The sequence below is a fragment of the Phyllobates terribilis genome, unplaced genomic scaffold (assembly GCF_046119375.1).
Source record: "Phyllobates terribilis strain yellow unplaced genomic scaffold, ASM4611937v1 Scaffold_5__5_contigs__length_657084704, whole genome shotgun sequence".
Taxonomy (NCBI): Eukaryota; Metazoa; Chordata; class Amphibia; order Anura; family Dendrobatidae; genus Phyllobates; species Phyllobates terribilis.
This window is the reverse complement of record NW_027362765.1, coordinates 24,456,062-24,480,376: the sequence shown is the minus strand read 5'-3', so window position 1 is coordinate 24,480,376 and position 24,315 is coordinate 24,456,062. Positions and strand designations below refer to the sequence as shown.

At 42.8% G+C, this 24,315-nt stretch overlaps 1 pseudogene; it reads right to left on the bottom strand.

Moving 5' to 3' along the window:
• LOC141271814 (uncharacterized) overlaps nt 1-24,315 on the bottom strand; it is a 162,224-nt pseudogene that overhangs the window by 60,175 nt on the left and 77,734 nt on the right.

Genomic DNA, 24,315 nt, shown 5'->3' with positions numbered 1-24,315 from the left:
AAAAGTTAGGACGGAGGAACTTGCAATGCCCCTTACAAGAGCCATGCAGTACAGCATATTACAAACATTATTCCCATTATTGGGGAGCTGGTCTCCCATAGTCTTTGCTTATGCCTTCCAAGCAAAAGCTGCCAAAAATTAGGACGGAGGAACTTGCAATGCCCCTTACAAGAGCCATGCAGTACAGCATATTACAAATATTATTCCCATTATTGGGGAGTGGGTCACCCGTAGTCTTTGCTTATGCCTTCCAAGCAAAAGCTGCCAAAAATTAGGAGGAAATGCAATGCCCGTTCGAAGAGTCGTGGAGGTTAGAGTTAATTAAAAACAACATTTCAATGCCCCTTGGAAGAGCTGTGGAGTTCAGAGTGGTTTAACAAGACGCTTTTAATGCCCCTCAGAAGAGACGTGGAGGTCCCAGTAGCTTAACAAGACGGTTTTAATGCCCCTTGGAGAAGTGGTGGAGGTCACAGTAGCTTAACAAGACGCTTTTAATGCCCCTCAGAAGAGACATGGAGGTCCCAGTAGCTTAACAAGACGGTTTTAATGCCCCTTGGAAAAGTGGTGGAGGTCACAGTAGCTTAACAAGATGGTTTGAATGCCCCTTGGAAAAGTGGTGGAGGTCGCAGTAGCTTAACAAGATGGTTTGAATGCCCCTTACAAGAGCCATACAGTACAGCATCTTATAAATATTATTCCCATTATTGGGAGTGGCTCTCCCACAGTCTTTGCTTATGCCTTCCAAGCAAAAGCTGACAAAAATAAGGACGGAGGAACTTTCAATAATGGCAACACGGACCACGGTCACCCTGGTGGTATAGTGGTGGTGGAGGCTGAGGATAAGGAGAAGAACATAAAACAGCCGAAATGAGGAAGTGTATACCCATGTGTAGGTGTGAAGAGGTGCATGTGAATACACCTCCCGAAATAACACAGTGGATTTGACTTTATGTTACTCTGCTGTCATTTGGTGGTGATGAGAAGTCTGGCCCAATCCAGCCCTTGTTCATTTTGATAAGGGTCAGCTTGTCAGCATTGTCAGTTGACAGGCGAGTGCGCTTATCAGTTATAATTCCCCCAGCGGCACTAAAAACACGCTCCGATAACACGCTAGTGGCAGGGCAGGCCAGGACCTCCAAGGCGTACAGAGTGAGTTTATTCCAAGTGTCCAGCTTGGATATCCAATAATTAAAAGGCACAGAGGAATCACGGAGGACGCTGGTACGGTTGGCAAGGTACTCCCTCACCATCTTTTGAAACTTTCCACTCCTTGTGAGAGTACCCCGCGCCTCAGGGTCTGTCCGAAGGGAGGGTCTGAGAAAACTGTCCCAGAACGTTGACAGTGTTCCCCTGCCTCTGCTGGATTGGAGTTGCGTCTCTCTCGCATGTACGCCTTGGTTGGGCAACGAACTGTGACCTCTGCCGCTAGCGTGTTCAGACGGGAATTGTTTTAACAGTTCTGCAGCAAGGGCCTTCTGGTACGGCCCCATTTTTGTAGACCTCTCCACCTCAGGAATAAGAGAGTGAAAGTTCTCCTTGTAGTGGGGGTCTAAAAGTGTCACCAACCAGTAATGACTGTCACCCAACATTTTGACAACGCGAGGGTCACGGTTAAGGCAGCGTAACATAAAGTCAGCCATGCGTGCCAGACTGGTAACGGACAAGACTTCCGTGTCCTCACCAAGATGATGACTGACCATGCTCTCCTCCTCCTCCTCCCCCCTGTCCTCAGGCCACCCACGCTGAACCGACGGTATGACAGTTGTACATGTACTACCGTCTACAGCACATGATACAAGCTCCTGTTCTTCCTCCTCCTCCTCTCCCTCATTGTCCCCCAATGCACGTTGGAATGAGATGAGGTGTGTAATCGACCGCTACGGCTTCTTGATCCATCTCATCATACTCTGGCTGCAATGCCTCCTCTTTTGTTCTCTGCAGAGAGCGTTGCAAAAGACAGACAAGTGGAATGCTGACGCTAATGATGGCGTCATCGCCACTCACCATCTTGGTGGACTCCTCAAAGTTTGTCAAGATGGTACATATGTCAGAGATCCAGGTCCACTCCTGAGGTCTTATGTGTGGAGTCTGACCTGAATATCGACGGCCTTGTTGCAGCTTGTACTCCACAACTGCTCTCTTCTGCCCACAAATCCTTTGCAACATGTGGAGGGTAGAGTTCCAACGTGTGGGGACATCACACACCAGTCAGTGTGACGGAAGCTGCAAACGCTGCTGCAACACAGCAAGGGCGGCGGAAGCTGTAGCCAACTTGCGAAAATGAGCTGACAGGCGGCATACTTTGACGAGCAGATCTGGCAACTCGGGGTACGATTTAAGAAACCACTGAACCACGAGGTTAAGCACATGAGCCAGGCATGGTACGTGTGTGATCTCGCCTCGCCTCAGAGCCGCAACCAGGTTACGGTCATTGTCACACATGACCATGCCTGGATGTAGGTTCAGCGGTCTCAGCCACAGATCTGCCTGCTCTTTCACAGCTGTCCACAACTCACAAGCAGTGTGAGGTTTCTCACCTAAGCTTATGAGTTTCAGCACAGCCTGTTGCCGCTTGGCGGAGGCAGTACTGCAGTGCTTCCAGCTTGTAACTGATGTGGTGATATCTGAGATGGAGGCTGAACATTAGGAGGAGGAGGAGGATGATGCACAGGAGCTGTACACTGTGTGGACAACTCTGATTGACATAGGGCCCGCAATCCTCGGTGTGGGGAGGATGTGTTCCGTCCCAAGGTCCGACTGGGTCCCGGCTTCCACTATGTTTACCGAGTGTGCCGTCAGGGAGATGTACCGTCCCTGGCCACAAGCACTTGTCCACGTGTCCGTTGTCAGGTGGACTCTCCCAGTAACTGCGTTGTTGAGGGCATGGCAGATGTTTTGGGACACGTGCTTGTGTAGTGCGGGGATGGCACACCGGGCAAAATAGTGTCGGCTGGGGACCGAGTACCGAGGGACGGCCACCGCCATAAGGTTGCGGAAGGATTCCGTCTCCACCAGCCTAAAAGGCAGCATTTCCAACGCAAGCAGTCGTGAATGTGCGAATTTAGGACTGTGGCCTGTGGGGTGTTGGCTGCGAATTTCCGCTTTCGTTCAAAGGTCTGGGATATGGACAATTGAACGCTGCGGTGGGACATGGACGTGGACGTTGATGCTGTTTATTTAGAAACTGCCAGAACAAGTGAAGACTGAGAGGAGGGGGCATCTTTGCATGCAGTATGGACAGGGGATTGCCTTGCACACACAACAGGGGGTTCTATTGCACGCACAACAGCGGAAGAAGCAGTGGTGACACCCGCTGACACTGGTCGTGGACCCTGGGGTTCACCCCACAAAGTCGGGTGCTTTGCTGCCATGTGCCTGATCATGCTGGTGGTGGTCAGGCTGGTAGTTTTGTCACCCCTGCTGATGCTGGCATGACAGGTGGTACTTTTTGGGGTTATCAGCAGAGTCTTTAAAAAAATTCCAGACTCTGGAAGACCTACAGGTTGTACTGGCAACGTCCCTCGTGTTGGTGTATCGGGGAACTGGTGCCTGCCTTCTGTGTGCGGCCACCACACTGCTTCTTCCTGCCTGTTGGGGTACTCTGCCTCCCTCACCCTGTGTGCTGCTGGCCTCGCTCTGCATGTCCTCCTGTCACGTTGGGTCAGTTACTAGATCATCCACCACCTCCTCCTCTTCCACTTGCGCACCACGATCCTCCTCCTCACTTCCTGGCAATTGTATCTCGTCATTGTATCTCGTCACCGCTTGTGACAAATTGCCAGCGTCGACTTCCTGTGGCCGTGGCTGTTCAAATATTTGGGCATCGCTACATGGGATCTCCTCTTCCACCACTTCAAGCAGAGCAGGCGAGGGGCACACATCTGGAAATGGACCAGTGAACAGCTCTTCAGAGTGTCCAAGTGTGGGATCAGTTGCTGTCTGATGACACTCGGCATGGTGGGAGGAAGGAGAATCAGGGTGAGGAGGAGTATGCGGTCGAGACTCACAGCTACTAAGAGTTGACCGTGTGGAAGACAGACCGGAGGTGGTGGTGGCCAGGTAACTGGAAGTATTATCTGCTATCCAATTAATAACCTGTTCACACTGATCAAGTCGCAATAGGGTCATTCCACATCAAGTGAACCAGTTTTAAAAATCGTCCCCACTCGACCTTCTCCGATTTTGTTGAAAATTTATAAGGATGTACATGTATGTTTGAAAAGAGGTTCTGTAAATTTTTAGGGCCAGATCTCAAATACATTGGGCACTGTTGACCTTTCACCGGAGGTTCCACCAAGCCTGCGGCTTCAGCTAAGAGGATTTTGCAAATTTTGGCACATAGCCATTAGAGTTCTATACTGGCCATGATGCTGAAATTTGGCATACTAGCTCAACTTTTGCTGCTAAACACGATAAAATTATTACCGGCTATGACAAAACAATATTTCGGCCGCAATTTTGTGTCAAAGTAGCTTGTAAAACGCGTTGCATAAAATTTATGCCAAACTTTGCCCATATATAACTCAAGCCCAAAAACCAATAGTAACTGGTGCTTTGCCCTGTACACCAAACATCTACATGACTTTGCATTGCTGCAATATCACGGTCAAATCATATGTATTTGTGGAAATATTCACACCCACATATGAAAAACTTAAAAAAAACGAATTTTACCTATTTTTAGGTCAAATTTCTCAAAAAGGTACCCCTAAAATATATTAATTCTGATATCATTAGAAAGAGCACATTTTTCTCTACAAGGATCATTGTTTTGTTTTTTTTGGAGTCTCTCAGTTTAAGAAAAGAAAAATGCCACTGAACATGGTTTTATTTATTAATAAGCAATGATTGGTAGCTGCACTATTCAAACCCTTGCATTGGTCCATGGTGGTTATACCACAAACAGTTCCCTAAGAATTGGTATTATAATCCTATTAAGAATTGTAATAATGCTGTCTTTCGAGAATTGGCAGCCCCATCGCCTAGGAGCCATGGCCGATAGCCGTGCAAGGCCAGCCGCGGGCAGTCTCTTTATCGCAGGTTCCGAAGCCTGAGGGTGGGTGTCTTTGCCTAGGATCCCAAGCCTAATATTGGGTATCTTTTGTTGGTTCCCAAGCCATAATGTTCAGTCTAAGTGGTCTGGAATTGTTGCTGAATTTGCAACATAATCGATTCAGAGAAGCTGTATTGTCGGCCCATTGCTGTTGCAGCTGGTGCTGGAATTATTGCAATGATTGACTGCTCGGGAATCCAGCATGTATCATTTCTCACAGGCCAGTGAAAGAAGCTAGCTGGTCCATGAGGATGCATAAAATTTATTAATGCATCATGGTCGTCGACTGAAATTTCAGAAATATTTCCAATCCACCAGTTCCTATTGTAAATGCAGGCAATGTATTGCCCTGGCTGGAGGTTTTCAATTGGCACAAAAGGCATTTCTGATCTGCCAGATCTATCTACATTGGCAATGAAAGATGATGGGTCATTTGACACCCTTGAAATGCGAATCATTTTGTCATCAATTGGCACAAACTGGTGATTTTCTCTTGTTCCAGCAATTGTATGTCCATCTTTGAACCTTTCCTCTTGAACTACCCGTATTTCGTAAATTTTTTCTTTTGGAACAAAAAAAAATTTGATTCCATGCAGTTGCTCGTTGCAAAAGTTGAATAAATCCACCGGGGTCAGTATTTGTTTTTCAGTTGGGCGTTGAAGACTGGCACGAGCTGCCAACCTCTTTGGTGTCCCTCCAATCCCATCACAGGGCGACTTTCCATGACTGGTACCAAAAAAATTCCATTCAGTGCTGATATTGAAATCAGCATTGTGGTGGCACAAGTTGAGAACATTTTTGAAATTTTTGTACTGGGCTGCAGATCCATCGCTTAAGTAGTGGATATGACAAATCCCATAGATGAGAGTCTTGAGATACTCCACAATTACTTTTAAGAAAGTGTGGACTGCAACTGTGTCATGCCGTGAGCAATCACTGATTTTGCACAAGCTGATGTTCTGCGCAGCTTCACCATTTAACTCCTTGAAGTAAATTACAAATGGGTGTACTGTAGCTTGACTATTTTCCCAGTGGAAACCTTGAATGGCATCTTGAACAATAAATGAGTAATTTTCAGCAAAGTCCATAAGGATCACAAGCTCTCCAGGTCTCAGATTTTCCTTCAACGATTTCAAATAGCTACTTTGATGCTTGGCGATGTAGTGATGGCTACAAAGTTTAGAAATTTTCAAAACCAATTCTTCAATGAAATCTTCTATAGTCAGTTGTTTGGTATCAAGCGTGTCAGTGAATCCATTGTTTGAACTCAATAATATCTTCAGGGTCACTGTTGACAAACACATTGACTAGAAATTCTTTTAAAACTTCAGGACCCGGGCATTTATCGCAACGGCCAAGCATACAGTCCTTGGATTCAATTCCACAGACCATTTTGCATATGAGCTCTTTGTAGTCATCATTGATTGGGCATGCTGCAAGCATTAGTTTGACATTTTGGTGAATGGTACACACACAAACGGAATGTGTTCCAGCAGATCCAACGGTTACGCACCACTTTGGCCGAAGCTCACAAAACTTGGAAAATCCAATTTCAGGGCCATTCCGATCCCGATAGGCAACAAACATTTCCCTCATATTGCTCAGTAATAGTCGCTTTTGCATCTTCTTTTTTCTCCTGCTATTCGCACTGATACATAGTCTTTTTTACCAGGGCACATTCGACTGAATTCATCATCCTCAAAAAATGCCTGCACCTTTTTCTTCACTTCCTCAGAAACTTTCTTGCCACACAAACCGCGCGCCGTCTAGGGTATCACAAGAAAGAAGACAGACATCAAGTCAGCAGGGACAAGGAGCAGCATGGCAGATGTGACAACCTACATGGTGAGCTGCAACTTGTGCTACATGTTCACAGATCGAACAGAAGCTGAAACCAACTTCACCTGCCAGAAGTGTAGAATAATGGCTCTTTTAGAAGAAAAGGTGCGGGGACTGGAAGAAAGAATTGCGACATTAAAACTCATCAAGGAAAATGAAGACTTCCTGGACAGAACAGAAGCTTCACTACTGGTCACGGAAAGTGAAGGAAGTGTCAGAGAACCTCCAGAGGCAGACAAGTGGAGGCAAGTGACCAAAAGAAGCAAGAAGACCATGGAGACACCACCAACCACACAACTGAGAAACAGATTCCAAGGACTTGTGGAGGACGAAGATGGCACACCTAAGGATGAGGAACTACCAGCAAGCAAAAAAGAAAAGAGCACCCAGAAACACCCAGAAGCGACAAGAAAAAGGACAGCCAAGAAGGGAAGAAGAGTGGTGGTGGTGGGAGACTCACTACTGAGAGGAACAGAAGCAGCTATCTGCAGACCGGACATAACCGCAAGAGAAGTATGCTGCCTCCCAGGGGCGAAGATCAAGGATGTTACCGATAGGATACCGAAGCTCATCAGTTCCACGGATGTCCACCCATTTCTTCTGATACATGTTGGCACCAATGACACGGCAAAGAAGGACCTACCAACAATCTGCAAGGACTTTGAAGCATTGGGGAAGAAAGTAAAAGAACTGGATGCGCAGGTAGTTTTTTCTTCTATCCTTCCAGTAGACGGGCATGGCGTCAGGAGATGGAACAGGATCCTTGATGTGAACAACTGGCTGAGACGATGGTGCAGACAACAAGGATTTGGATTCCTGGACCACGGTGTGAATTACCTCTATGACGGACTCCTTGCCAGAGACGGACTACACCTCAACAAACCAGGGAAACACACATTCGCCAGGAGACTCGCAACACTCATCAGGAGGGCGTTAAACTAGAAGAAGAGGGGATGGGAAGAAAAACGCCGGACACGAACATGCAACCAGAGAACATACTAATGAAAGATATGAAGTGCGACAAAGAAGGTCCAAGACAAGATACTTGGAAGGGAGGTAAGAAAATTTCTAATACAATCCACAGGGAGAAGATTGGAACAAAACAAAATCGAGTAAACTGCGTGCTAGCAAATGCCAGGAGCCTGACAAACAAGATGGATGAACTGGAAGCAGAAATATCTACAGGTAACTATGACATAGTGGGAATAACCGAGACATGGTTAGATGAAAGCTATGACTGGGCAGTTAACTTACAGGGTTACAGTCTGTTTAGAAGGGATCGAAGAAGTCGGAAAGGGGGTGGAGTCTGTCTATATGTAAAGACGTGTCTAAAGCCTACAATACGGGAGGATGTATGGGAGGGAAATGAGGAGGTCGAGTCCTTATGGGTGGAGATACATGGGGCAAAAAACAATAATAAAATTATCATAGGAGTCTGTTATAAAGCACCAAATATAGCAGAAGCCACGGAAAGTCTATTAATGAGACAAATAGACGAAGTAGCAAAAAATAACGAGGTGATTATTATGGGGGACTTCAACTACCCCGATATAGACTGGGAAACCGAAAGCTGTAGATCTCAGAAAGGAAACAGGTTTCTGTCAATTATCAAAGACAATTATTTGTCACAACTTGTGCAGGAACCAACTAGAGGGACGGCCCTTTTAGACTTAATATTAACTAACAGGCCAGACAGAATAACTGAGGTGCAGGTCGGGGGGCACCTGGGAAATAGTGACCACAACATTATACAATTCCACATGTGCTTCAGTAGGGTGCCCAGCAAGGGAGTCACAAAAACACAGAACTTCAGGAGGGCAAAGTTTGATCAGCTAAGAGATGCCCTTCACCTTATAGACTGGGATAGTATCTTTAGTAATAGGAGCACGGATAGAAAATGGGAAATTTTCAAAACAGTCCTACATAGTCACTGTAGAAGGTACATACCTTATGGGAATAAAAGGGCTAGGAAAAGGAGGAAGCCAATGTGGCTAAATAAGGAAGTCAAGAGGGCAATGAAAAACAAAAAAAGGGCTTTCGGTAAACTTAAACAAGAAGGCAGCGAGGAAGCGCTAATATCTTATAGGGAAAAAAACAAAATCTGTAAGAAACAAATAAGAATAGCAAAAGAGGAGACAGAGAGACTAATTGCCAAGGAAAGTAAAACGAATCCCAAACTGTTCTTTAACTATATAAACAGTAAAAGGATTAAAACTGATGGAGTTGGCCCATTGAAAAATAACCTGGGTAAAATCATAGAGGGCGATGAGGGTAAAGCAAACCTACTCAATAGCTTCTTCTCCACTGTTTTCACAAAAGAAAACAATTTATCGGAGGAAATGCAGAGTGATAAAGTAAACCCTCCGCTAAATATCACCCACCTAACCCAGGAGGAAGTTCAGAAACGCCTAAATAATATCAAAATAGACAAGTCACCAGGCCCAGATGGCATACACCCCAGGGTACTAAAAGAATTAAGTAATGTGATAGACAGACCGCTGTATCTTATATTCAAGCACTCTTTATGGACAGGGACTGTCCCACTAGACTGACGCCAAGCAAATGTGGTACCAATATTCAAAAAGGGGTCTAAAAGTGACCCTGGGAACTATAGACCAGTCAGCTTAACGTCTGTTGTGGGTAAGTTGTTTGAAGGATTTCTTAGAGATGCTATTGTAGAATATCTTAATGATAATAACTGTCTAACTCCATATCAACATGGATTCATGAGGGATCGCTCCTGCCAAACAAACCTGATCGCCTTCTACGAGGAGGTGAACTCACAGCTGGCCCGGGGAGAGTCAGTGGATGTTGTATACCTTGACTTCTCCAAAGCGTTTGATACCGTGCCATACAAAAGGTTGGTATATAAAATGAGAATGCTTGGTCTGGGGGATAATGTGTGCAAGTGGGTAAATAGCTGGCTGAGTGATAGAAAGCAGAGGGTGGTTATCAATGGAGTAAGCTCAGGGTGTGTCAGGGTTACTAGTGGGGTGCCTCAAGGGTCTGTCTTGGGCCCTATATTATTTAATATATTTATTAATGATCTAGTGGAAGGGTTGCATAGTAAAATAGCAATATTTGCAGATGATACTAAACTTTGTAAAGTAGTTAATACAGATGAGGATAGGGCACAGCTACAGGAGGATTTAGATAAATTGGGGAGTTGGGCCAAAAAATGGCAAATGGGGTTCAATGCCGATAAATGTAAGGTCATGCACATGGGAAAGAAAAACAGCAGTCACCCATACATATTAAATGGGAAACCGTTGGGGAAATCTGACATGGAGAAGGACCTGGGCGTCTTGGTTAATAGCAAATTAAATTGGAGTGCCCAGTGTCAGGCAGCAGCTGCGAAGGCAAATAGAGTCATGGCATGCATCAGAAGAGGAATAGGGGCATATAATGGGAACATTGTTCTTCCTCTGTATAAAGCGCTGGTAAGGCCGCACTTAGAATATTGTGCACAGTTCTGGGCTCCGGTGCTCAGGAAAGACATATTGGAGCTAGAGAGGGTACAAAGGAGGGCGACTAAGGTAATAAAGGGAATGGAGGGACTAGAATACCCAGAGAGGTTGTCAAAATTAGGCCTATTTACGTTGGAAAAGAAAAGGCTTAGGGGAGACCTCATAAACTTGTATAAATACATCAGGGGGCAGTACAGAGATCTCTCCCATGACCTGTTTATACCAAGGATGGTGACAAAGACGAGGAGGCACACTATGCGTCTGGAGGAAAGGAGGTTCCTGCACCAGCATAGAAGGGGATACTTTATGGTCAGAGCCGTGAGACTCTGGAACTCTCTGGGAGAGGAAGTGGTGATGTCCAACTCACTTAATGAGTTCAAGAGAGGCCTGGACGCCTTTCTTGAGAACAATAAAATTACATCTTATGCTTAGTTAATTAATCCAGGGATTTAATCTGACTGCCAGATTGGTGTCGGGAAGTGAATTTTTCCTCAATGATGTAAATTGGCCTATACGCATGGTTTTTTTTGCCTTCCCCTGGATCAACGCTGCGGAATAGCTGCAGTGCACAAGAAATAGGCTGAACTGGATGGACGCTTGTCTTTTTTCGGCCTTATGAACTATGTAACTTGATTCTAGGTAAGGCTAAGATCCCATGTTCACATTTAAGCTTTCGAGCTTGTTTGACCATTCGTTCAGAGACACCGAATTCGTCTGATATAGCCTTAATGGACCAACTTTTAGGTGCCAATGTCAAGATTTGGACCTTTTCTGCCCGACTGGACACCTGCAGCTTTTGCTTCAAATCTGCCAAAAGGTGATTGTAATCCAGACACATTTTGCACTGTGCCGTTTTTGTTTGCTCAATGTCTTTCGGCTCAAGCCCTCCAATTGAAGCAATCTTGCTAGAAAATGCATTTTGTACCTGGCTTATCTTTCTCCTTGCATATCCAAGTGAATCCCGCTGGCTTACCCGTGGATATTTCAGAGGAGAGATGCCAATGGATGTTAAGCTTGCATTTAGACTTTCAGGAGAACATTCCATTCCATTCCATCTGGATCTGATTCAGAGGAAACTGGATCAGCTGATTTTTTCCTGTTAGCAAATTCTTTTCGACATGATGCACACATCTTCTGGCCAGGCTTCACATCATTCTTTGTAAATTCGTTCATCTGGTCAGCTGCTAACAAATTGATAGCTCGCAAATTCTTTTTGGTGTTATGACCTTTCTTCCCAAAAGGATTGCAACACGATTTTTGCAAATGCTCATATTTGGTCAAGAATGAAGCTTCATGGTGTAAACAGATTTGTGAATGTTCGTCAAAATTTAGTCCCACTCGCCGACGCAGCAATTTCTGTTCATCCAATCCAAAGCTTGTAAACAATTTCAACTCATCCTTGCTATGGGTGAATGTCTTAAGGTGGCTCTTCGAATTGTTCGCAAGGCCGATAGAGCACTGGGCCGATTCTTCCATTCTCCATCGTTAATAAATAATATATGCATTAAAATGTAACAATAGTCAATAACTTTTCATAAACAAAAAAGTTTATAGGTTTTTGATTATAATAGACATTGCTAGCAACAATACAACTCTGTAACATGTGACAAGAATCTGAAAATCAAACACAAAATCAATGCATTACGCGCATAAATAACACCATGTTCAGTGGCATTTTTCTTTTCTTAAACTGAGAGACTCCAAAAAAACAAAACAATGATCCTTGTAGAGAAAAATGTGCTCTTTCTAATGATATCAGAATTAATATATTTTAGGGGTACCCTTTTTGAGAAATTTGACCTAAAAATAGGTAAAATTCGGTTTTTTTACGTTTTTCATCATATGTGGGTGTGAATATTTCCACAAATACATATGATTTGACCGTGATATTGCAGCAATGCAAAGTCATGTAGATGTTTGGTGTACAGGGCAAAGCACCAGTTACTATTGGTTTTTGGGCTTGAGTTATATATGGGCAAAGTTTGGCATAAATTTTATGCGACGCGTTTTACAAGCTACTTTGACACAAAATTGCGGCCGAAATATTGTTTTGTCATAGCGGTAATAATTTTATCGTGTTTACCAGCAAAAGTTGAGCTAGTATGCCAAATTTCAGCTTCATAGCCAGTATAGAACTCTAATGGCTATGTGCCAAAGTTTGCAAAATCCTCTTAGCTGAAGCCGCAGGCTTGGTGGAACCTCCAGTGAAAGGTCAACAGTGCCCAATGTATTTGAGATCTGGCCCTAAAAATTTACAGAACCTCTTTTCAAACATACATGTACATCCTTATAAATTTTCAGCAAAATCGGAGAAGGTCGAGTGGGGACCACTGGTCCACTTGACATGGAACGACTCAATACTGGTGTTGTTCTGTGCTTCCCTAGTAATTCGGTCAAGAAGTGGGAGCGAGAAGATGTGGCTGTTGGTTGTGGCACATTTTCACCTTGGCGACGGCCCCGTCCACTGCACGCACCATCACCAGAACGTCCAGTTCCACGTCCCTTGCCACGCGCCTTGCCCATTGTAAAGGCAGTAAAATAGCTTACACTCGCACTATCAATGGAAAAAGGGTAATAAAAAGTAGATTAGAACCGTGGAAGAGGAAAACCACAGTTCTATTTCTCTGGCCTACACCCGACTCTTTTAAACAATCTGAACAATCAGGGAGAAACTATTACTGTTTTTCTTTACGGAAAAAATACCAAAAGCTGAATAATAGAGATTTTTTTACCGTGGAACAGCAAAACCACAGTTATAATTTACTGGTGTATACCAGACTTTTTTAAATATATATATTTGCAGCTGAACAGTGAGCGACACACTCAAACTGTTTTTTTTTTAGATACAAATGGCCCAAAAGTGGATAATACAGAGGTTTGAACAGTGGAACTGCAAAACCACACTTCTATTTCTCGGGCCTACACCAGACTATTTTCAACAGATATATTTGTGTCTGAAAAATCAGGGAGACACTATTAGTTTTTCTTTACGGCAAAAAATGCCAAAAGCAGGATAATAGAGATTTTTTACCGTGGAACTGCAAAACCACAGTTATAATTTACTGGTGTATACCAGACTTTTTTAAATACATATATTTGTGGCTGAACAGTGAGCGACACACTCAAACTGTTTTTTTTTAGATACAAATGGCCCAAAAGCAGAATAATACAGAGGTTTGAACCGTGGAGAGAGGGGGGGCTTGTCCAGCCACTGAAGCAGAAGGATGCACATTCATGAGCTCCCTATTCAGCTGCTCCAAATACTATAAATTCGGAGGATTGCTACCTCCATCCACTGCCCTATACACTTCTATAGGTGTTAATTAGGGCAGGGGACTTCTCTGATACCCTCTGGTGCCGATTCACTGCAGCGGTGGTCTGAGGCCTGCCTGTAGGCCTGAAGCCTCGTTCTATCCTGGACTGCTGTGCACCCGGATCGTGGTCCCTGGAGGATTCCTTTGGACTGGCCTGTCTGGATGGGATACCGGAGTCGGATCAGCGGGACACTGTAAGTCTCTACATCTGAGACGCTGGACATCCACCCGGCAAAGCGCTCACCTGTGCCTGCTCCTTGGTCTGCGAGAGCTGGTGGCCGGTGCTCTGCTGGCATCAGTCGGGGAGGCCTGGCGGTCGGAGGGTCCGTGCCCTGGGAACGGTGTCGGAGACCGGGGATTTCCCAGCGGACGCACATCGGTAGAAGAACCCACGGCGGAACAGCTCTGTGGTATCAGGGGAAGGCTGGGAGACCCATAGTCTCAGTGGGGTCGGAATTGTCCCCCCACCCCACACCCCTATATTACAGGGAGATTAACTATTTGTTGATGGAGGAAATGTAAGAGAGAGAAAAAAAAAAAAAAAGAGTTGAGCATCTATATTTTTAGTGGATGTGACTTGTTTCTAATCCTTGAGCTCCATCTAATGGACCCTTGAGAAACAGCAGTTACAAATTATTGCCAGCTCTGATCATCGCCATCTTGTGGACCAAAAGGGAGTTGCAGCCCAAACTTATAAAAGCTGTGGTCTCATCTTCACCCTGTGGTCTCAACCAGGGTCTCCGCTGCCATCTAGTATCCAGTCCTGGCATTGCATCCAAGATTTATAACTGGACAGGAAAGCCCACTCTCCTTGGTCATCTAATAACCTGACTTGACCTCATATACGCAGTTTATTACTGGACATTAGACAACCGGCTTTGGTGTTCCCTCCATTCCTTATCATGAAGTAACCACTATATACAAACCATGATTCTGTGAGTCTTCCGGTTCAGGCGCCGACCATGTGATCTATGTTTACCGGCTCATGTTCTCCCACCCTGTACATCGCCTCCAAGTTCCTGATTTTTGATCCCGCAGCTCAGAAATTTTTTGTAATTTTCACACAGCTGAAGGTCGTCTTCGAAAAATATCTTTGGCCTATATGGACCGCTACCTTCTCCGTAGCGGGTAAAAACAATCTTCCTTTTCCAATCATTCTGACTTCTCCAATCTTCATAATATGGCTCCTACCCTAGACCAAGAGGAACAGCAAGTCCATCTTGAAGATGGAGGGGATCTACGTCAACCCCCTAAAACACCCTGCAATTCTACTTTAAGAAAAGGGGAATCACAAATGGACCCTTCGGAACTAGCGGCTGAGGTCACTGCTAGGCTACTTCCTGAAATCAAAATCATAATTCAATCCACATTAAATACTGCCCTGATGGATCTTCAGGCCAGACAGGAAGAACAAGCCGAACAGCTCACTGAGCTAGAATCACGAGTATCAAACATTGAAGATGATTCAAATGAGGACCACTCCAAAATAATGGCTATGGTTCGTGAAAAAATTCTGAGAGACCATATAGATGACCTTGAGAACTGCTCTCGCAGAAGCAACCTGTGTTTTGTGGGTCTACCTGAATCGTATCATCAGAACACTCTGAAACCCCTATGTGAGAACGAAGTCCCAAAAGCCCTAAAATTATCTGAAGGTAAAAAGGTAGAAAGGGTCCTCAGAATTGGCCTCCCACCCTCTGTCTCTGGAGCCCGCAATACTACCAGGCCAAGACAGGTCATTATGAAATTTTTGGAATTCAATGATAAAGATGACATTATCCGAGCTTACAAACAACTAAACCACCCATTGATCATTCAAGGCCATAAAATCCTGCTTTTCGAAGACTACTCAATTGAAGTAACCAGGAAAAGGAAGTCCTTCAGTGCTTTATGCACCAGACTGCACAAAGAAAAAATACGCTTTCAACTCCGCTACCCGGCTACTCTACGCCTGAAAGACACTAATGGCTCTTTCTGGGAATTTATCTCACCTGATAAGGCAGATTCTTTTGTCAACAGTCTCCTAGACCCAGGGGCTAGTCCTGAACATACCCTCCAGGCGAAAACTCCCTCTGGTTCACGGACCCCTAGGAGACCCACGAAACGAGGAGACAAAGGAGACCAGAGCTATAACAATCGCTGATTTAATGAGTTTCTCCTTTTATACACTTGGTGACGCTGGAGTAAAAGTCTTTTATGGAGGCAATTGCTTGAGAAAATTCTGATAAATAACCTTAATTAAGGGGGGAGTTAGGTTTTGAATTTGAATCCAAATTTAAATGTAATCTGTTATATTGTACACATGGTCGGGCAGAAGTGAAGCCCAGGAGATAGTTTTTTCCCTAGCGAGCAGTTAAAAATGTTTACGCTCTTGCTAGGTCAGTTCTTTAAAACTTTAGTATATTGTTTTTTGATTTTGTTTTACATGTTCGAGCTTCGCTCGTTAGTACATAATCTAACTACATGTCATCATTATTTTGTAAGTTGCTCACCAAACATGTCTATCTTTACAGTCTTTGAATATGTATATTGTATCTTGGAATGTTAAAGGTTTGAGATCTCCCCAAAAACGGATGAAAGTCCTTATGCATTTAAAACGTTTAAAGCCTGACATAGCCCTTCTACAGGAAACGCATTTGCCTGAAGCAGATTTCCCCCGGATGAAAAAATTATGCGTTGGGGGTATCTATGGTTCACCGTCCGTAGATAGGAAGGCTGGAGTCTTAATCCTTATTAATAAACAGTTTATACACCAGGTCATAAGTCAGCAGCAGGATGGAGAAGGGAGGTTGATACAATTAACATTATCTACATCTTGTGGAACCTTCTCTATCTATAATGTTTATGCCCCTAACATAGGCAACAAATCTTTTTTTAAACAATTGGAGACTAGACTCTTACTTGACTCCAACCCTAACAAAATAATAGGTGGAGACTTTAACGCGGTGGTTTCAGTTCATGAGGATAGGAAAAACACTACTGGTACTCCGCAATCGGTTACCTAGCATGACAAAGCACTAGCACCTCTTTTGTGTAGTTGCCAATTAATTGATTCATGGAGGTTTTTGAACCCCAGTAATAGAGAATATACACACTTCTCACACGCCAACGACTCTTGGTCCCGTATTGATTACTTTTTTGTATCTTCTTCTCTGTTGGCTAAATTGGTAACGGTGCAAATTGATGATATTGTTATTTCTGACCATGCTCCAGTGAGGTTGGAACTATCAAAGGATTTCCCTCGGGGCCCAGACTTCTTGTGGAGATTTCCATATTACTTTTGCAAAGACGACTCATTTACTTCCTCTCTCAAGATATGGTGGAGCGAGTTGTTATCTGACAATTCGGCACACCAAGATAACCCCACATTATTATGGGAATCGGCCAAGGCAGTACTTAGAGGGAAAATTTTGGCATATACTTTTTCTCACAAAAAAAGGGTTATGAAAAAATATAGTGAACTGTCCTCTGAAACAAGCCTACACTACATTTCTTCTTGATCCTTCCCCTCTTAATAAAACACATTGGTCTCAAAAGCAATCTGAATTCAACCAATATGCAGATATGAGAGAAAAATTCCACTTATCTCAAACAGAAGCATACTTTTATAGGTTTGGCAACAAATCAGGGAGGATGATGGCCAATTTAGCTAAAGGTATGAGAAAGCCACAGGGAATTTTTCAATTAAGAAATAATAATGGGGTTATTCACACGGACCCTAAATCAATTAATGAGATTTTAGGCTCATTCTATAAGGACCTATACAAAAAAACAAAACAAACCTTGCCCCTCTCAAATATACTCTTGGATAAGGTCAAATTACCTTTATTTTCGGAGGAACATAAATCTATATTAAATAAACCTATTTCATTGGAGGAGATTACTACTACAATTAAAAATTTAAAACCAAACAAATCCCCTGGACCTGATTGATACACTTCTGACTTCTTTAAATCCTTAACGTTCCCCGTTGTTAGTACCGATCTTCAACAAAATAATTTATGGCAATCCCATTTTCCCTTCCGCAAATATAGCTTATGTCAAATTATTACTAAAGCCAGGTAAAGATCCATTATCCCCCCAATTCATACAGACCGATTTCACTTATAAATATCGACATTAAGCTTTTATCTAAAATAATGGCTGACAGACTGGCCTCTATTCTACCCCGCCTTATATCCACGCTAAATATTAGGAAAGTATTACTGGCGCTCGATAAAATCCACTCTACTCCAAATTTAAAGGGATCCACAGCAATTATCTCCCTTGACGCCAAAAAAGCCTTTGATAATATAAATTGGGATTGGTTATACATGGTTTTGACTAAAATGTCATTGTCAGGCCCTTTTTTTAATTATATTCGTAATTTATACACATCTCCAAAAAGCCCAGGTGTATACCCCGGGTTTTTTATCCTCTCCCTTCCCTCTTGAAAAGGGAACGAGACAACGATGTCCATTATCCCTCTTACTTTTTAACCTGGCACTAGAACCCTTAGTCCGTATATTATCAGACCCTAAAACTTTTTCAGGCATCCAATTTAACAAAAAATCGATCCAGGCGGCTTTTTTTGCAGACGAGATCATTTTGTTCATGTCGGATCCCATCCTACATTTACCTTTGGTTTTGGATCTACTTAAAAATTTTGGCACATATTCTGGATTCAAAATAAGCGCTAAAAAATGTGAATTGCTACCATTAATTGAAAAAGGAATGAAACTCTACCCCAAAAAATCTTTCTATGATATTAATATAGCTACATCCCATATCACCTATTTGGGCATAAAAATAGGCCGGTTGCCATGTTCTTTATATACATTAAATTATCCCCCCCATCATCAAAAAAATTACTGATCAATTGAAGTCGTGGCAGGATTTGCTCTTGTCTTTTTTAGGTAGGGCGCATCTCGTTAAGATGATCAGTACTTCTAAAATTATATATCAATTCCAAACTCTGCCATTACTGCTGAAACACTCTGATGTAATCACACTTAATAAGGCCTTCAGTCATTTTATATGGAGAGGAAAACGTCCTAGGATTAGCCTTGACAAACTTATGTCGTCCAAGGATGATGGAGGCATCAATTTTCCAAGTATAAGGAATTACAACCTTGCTTGCCTTTCTCGTTACATAATTGACTGGCTCAACAAAAGACATACATACTCTGATTACTCTTTGGAATCAGACTATGCTTACCCCTTTAATTTAACTGCACTTCTACACTCTCGCTAGTCTTCTCTACCCCCAGCAATCAAAAAATCAGTAACTTTTAAAGACACCATTTCCGCTTGGAAAGCAGTTAGAAAAAAATATGGCCTTTCTTTCAGAATTTCTAAGCACCTGCCGCTATGGCGGAATCCGGAATTTCCACAGGGCAGTGAAAATAAATTATTTCTTAAATGGCAGCAAGCAGGTATACATAACATATCTCACCTACTTCACCCAACGGATCGGAGATGGTTGACGTTCCCAGAATGTATAGATAAATATGATCTACCTCTGCAGCATGGCCTCCAATTTGAACAAATTAGACTATCCATTATGTCAAACTTAAAGGATGTTACCTTCGAGACCTTTCAAAACGAACTAGATATAATTTTACTATCTCCAACTGGTGCTCCCTCAATTTCTAGTCTTTACTCGGCTATGAAATCTAATTTATTAAAGATACACCCTGACGTTTTCTTTAAATATTGGAAGCAGCAACTTGAAGACATTGAAATCCCTACTAAGATCCGATTAGGCTGGAAAATATTTAGAAAATACATTATAAACGAATGATGGAGAGAGACTCAGTATAAAATAATACACGGGGCCATTTACACTTTTAATGTACCGAAAAAAGATCCCTTGTCAAATAGGATGATTGCATGCCCTAAATATCATCACCCATACTCTGATCTTATGCACTGCCTATGGTGCTGCCCTGATTCAACAGTATACTGGAATCAAGTCTCAGATGTGATAAATACTATATGGGGCCCAGGATACACTCTCTCTCCATATGTAGCCACTCTCTCTCCATATGTAGCCACTCTCTCTCCATATGTAGCCATACTTCATTATTGGAATAACCCAGAAAATCCTGACCAAAAATCAAAAGGCCCCCCAAAACTGCTTCATACTCTACTCCTCCTGGCAAATAAACAGTTACTTAAACATTGGCTGGATCCCATCATTCCCCCCATAGCAGAGCTAATAATCCAAATGAAACATTTTATGGGAGTAGAGCAATTAGATGCCCTTAGTAACAAAGAACAGCAAGCTGGCAAATTTCTATCAAAATGGAAACAGTTTATTATAACTTGTTGTTCTCAGTCTGAAAAGAATAAAATTGTCCAACCATTTACCTCTACAGAATGGTATATTCTGAAGGATCTAAATAATAACCTGGGACTCTTACGTGTTAACTAAAGCAGGGGAGATAATCATCACAATTTATCGATATTTAATTAATTCCATTGAATGTAGATGACTGTAACTTGCTAATACTTAATTTTTATATTTTTGTTTAGATGTCTATTTGTTAAGCCAACTAACCGGAACTTATTGATTATTCATTGTGCATGATCTGTGTACAGGCTCCTTATTATGTGCATCCTGGCTATGATTTATCTGTTTTATATGTCTTTTTATGATTTGTTCTTTTGAAAAAATAAAAATAAAAATGATGTTTGAAAGAGATTTGACCCGTGGAACTGCAAAACCACACTTCTATTTTTCGGGCCTACACCAGACTATTTTCAACAGATATATTGGTGTCTGAAAAATCAGGGAGACACTATTAGTTTTTTTTTTACAGCAAAAAATGCCAAAAGCAGGATAATAGAGATTTTTTACCGTGGAACAGCAAAACCACAGTTATAATTTACTGGTGTATACCAGGCTTTTTTAAAATATATATATTTGCAGCTGAACAGTGAGCGACACACTCAAACTACTTTTTTTTAGATACAAATGGCCCAAAAGTGGATAATACAGAGGTTTGAACCGTGGAACTGCAAAACCACACTTCTATTTCTCCGGCCTACACCAGACTATTTTCAACAGATATATTTGTGTCTGAACAATCAGGAGACACTATTAGTTTTTCTTTACGGCAAAAGAAGACAAAAGCAGGATAATACAGAGGTTTGAACCGTGGAACTGCAAAACCACACTTCTATTTCTCGGGCCTACACCAGACTATTTTCAACAGATATATTTGTGTCTGAAAAATCAGAGACACACTTTTTTTTTGGGGGGGGGGGGGGTAGGGGGAGACACCAAAAGGTTAATAAGACGGGTATTTGTACTGTGTGAAGGAGGAAAAAAAAAGGGGATTTAGATGAAAAAAAAAAGGATTTCTCCTGGCCCCCGAGACCTGGAGCTAAGTCCAGCAATTTCAGCAACAGGAGCACACAGGACTGTAATGCAGCGTTTGCTGGTATAACCACTGCGTCTCCTATACAGCCTGTCTGCCCGCCTGCCTGATATCTGGGATGGATATTAGTCCTGAGAAGGACGGTTTGTTTGATCTGGCAGCCTTTACAGACTCTACACTAACTATTTCGCAGTTTATATCTCTCCCTAAATCAGCAGCGCTGTCCCTACACTGTCGGCGCCCGGTTTTAAATACTCGAGGTGACACTGTGCGGACAGCCAATCAATGTAATGCCCACAACCAACATGGCTGCGGCATTACAGTGACTGGCTGGCCATCCCTGCATGTTCATTGGCTCTGTAAAGAGCGCAAAACATGCAAGGCGGAGACCCGAGCTCCCGCCCGAGTAACCCGGAAATGCTCGGTGCTCGCCGAACATCCCGAATAGCGTGATGCTCGGGCGAGTACCGAGCAGTGTCGAGCATGCTTGCTCAACACTAATGTTAATGTATTGGACCACAAAGGGAAATATTACTACTGTATTGGGGGTCACAAATAGGGACATTATATCTGTATGGGAGCATCACTGCATGGGTGCCATGGTGGAGGCAATTCTGCTATATCTGGGCACAAAGAAGGCATAAGCATATGTATGGGGAACACATAGGGGAACATCACTACCTTATTGTAATGTATTTTTGTGGATACTGTTACGGCGGGACAAGAGAAAGGTACTGTTACTGTAGAACTGGGGGGAAAGTGCCATGTGCCCACTATTCCCTCTTCTCTTAAATTATTGCCTATGTATAAATTAGCATGCTTAGTCTAGAGACAGGTGAAACGGGTGGTTAACTTTACTGATGTGTTATCCGAGATGCCTTTATAGCAGATCTCATATTTCCCCTTTTTGACACTCTACCGTCTTTTCCTTTTTGGGCTACTTATAATGTACATTTAGTAAATGATATCCACGACCAGAATGTGTTATAATCCTTTAAGCAATTGAGATCAAATATGAAATACCACGTTCTCCATTCTTTAGATACAGTCAGCTAATCGACACCTCTATCGCAGTTATCGAACTAGGGTCCTGAATAGTTTACACCAGCCTCTCCCTTGACAGAATTATTATTATTTATTTATATAGCGCCATTGATTCCATGGTGCTGTACATAAGAAGGGGTTACATACCAGATACAGACATCACTTACAGTAACAAACTAACAATGATAGACTGGTACAGAGGTAAGAGGACCCTGCCCTTGCGGGCTCACATTCTACAGGAATTCTGAAGTTGCAGCGCCGACATGGCATATTTCTACTCTGCTGTGAGGCTGCTAACATACCCGGCCAAGCCATGCGACCCAGATTTATATTTTTTAAATAATTAGGAAATCATGCATCATTCCCTTCACACCTCACAAACACTGGCTACTTTGTGTTGGTATTACATAAAATCCCAATAAAATATATTTAGGTTTGTGGGTGTAACGTGAAAAATTGTATTCATTTTCAAGGTACTCTATATACTTTTAGTTAGTATATCATCTAGCACCCTGTTAGTGGATGCTGAAACAAAATAACTGATATCTTCCCAATCCTCACTTTATTTGGAGGAAATTTTGTAGTCTTCTCTTTACGTATCTCCTTCTGCAAACAATAAAATGATTCATTTGTATATCATACACCCATCCTATTTGACCCCATTAAGATTGTTTTGGATGGGTGCATTACAGACCTCTGAATGCCTGTGATGTCTGCACCTGACGCAGACTTGTCACGTGATACCCTGATATTTTCTGATCTTGGTTAGCCATAACCTCCTTTCTATCATCCTCAAAATCCACTCCTATTTCAGCTGACTAGTAATCCCCTTCTTATCTTTAATATCAACTCCTATTCCAGTTGAGTTAATGAGTAGTTGTGACATAGAATCATAGAACTTTAGAGTTGGAAGGGACCTCCAGGGTCATCATGTCCAACCCCCTGCTCAATGCAGGATTCACTAAACCATCTCAGACCAATGTCTGTCCAGCCTCTGTTTGAAGACTTCCATTGAAGGAGAACTCACCACCTCTCGTGGCAGCCTGTTCCACTCATTGATCACCCTCACTGTCAAAAAGTTTTTTCTAATATCTAATCTGTACGCCAACAGAAGGACTTCCAATATCCAAAGTAATGGGGACAGTTTCGGGTAAAGGAGCATGTAGTGGCCCAGGGGCAGAATGGTGACCACTTGATTGTGATATGGACGGACTACACCACCAATAAAGCAGCCACAGCCGGTAACAGAAGAATCTGTGACTTCTCTGCATTTAATGATTACTACTCACCTGAGTAGTCATACGTAGGAATCTCCTCTTTAAACTGCTCATCACCGCACACATATGTCTCTGTAGTATTAATATAGATCAGAGCTTCACCCTGAAACAAATTTTGTAAAAGTCACAGACAGATGAAGAATTCACATCTATGATGAGCTCTAATCCTGCCACCTCCAATGTTCTCATTACACAAGAATAAAGCATATAATACTGGTGGATAAAACAAGACTGAGTACAAGACCTTCACAGCCGTCTACACATCATAGGGGAGATCTCATGTCACCTTCTCTCCATCTACCTGATGATCCTGAGGAACATTGGGATCATCTTGTTTACAGTTCTGTGGAAGAAGAGGATATGGACATCTCTCTGGTGTGGTCCTCTTATTGGATAGAACTGGAGGAAACACATGCAGGGGCTGAATTAATTATTTAAATACAGATAATTTTAGGCCATGTGTATTTAGTCCCTATTACCTGGTGATGTGAGGGGCTGGTGAACCTCCATCATGACATCATTGTACAGATCTTTGTGTCCTTCTAAATACTCCCACTCCTCCATGGAGAAATAGATGGTGACATCCTGACACCTTATAGGAACCTGACACATACAATGATACCATCATCCCCCGATCCCTTCATAGCATTATGGAGCAGTGGGCAGCAACCAACAGAATGGTTTTTAACAGGGAAAAATGCAAAGTACTACATCTGGGCAATAAAAATGAAAAAAGCATATACAGAATGGGAGGAATAGAGCTAAGCAACAGTACATGTGAAAAAGACTTAGGTATACTAATAGATCATAGACTGAACATGAGTCAACAGTGTGATGCAGCAGCAAAAAAGGCAAATACAATTCTGGGATGTATTAACAGAAGCATACAGTCTAGATCACGTGAAGTCATTATCGGTCTTTACTCCTCTTTGGTCAGACCTCATCTGGAATACTGTG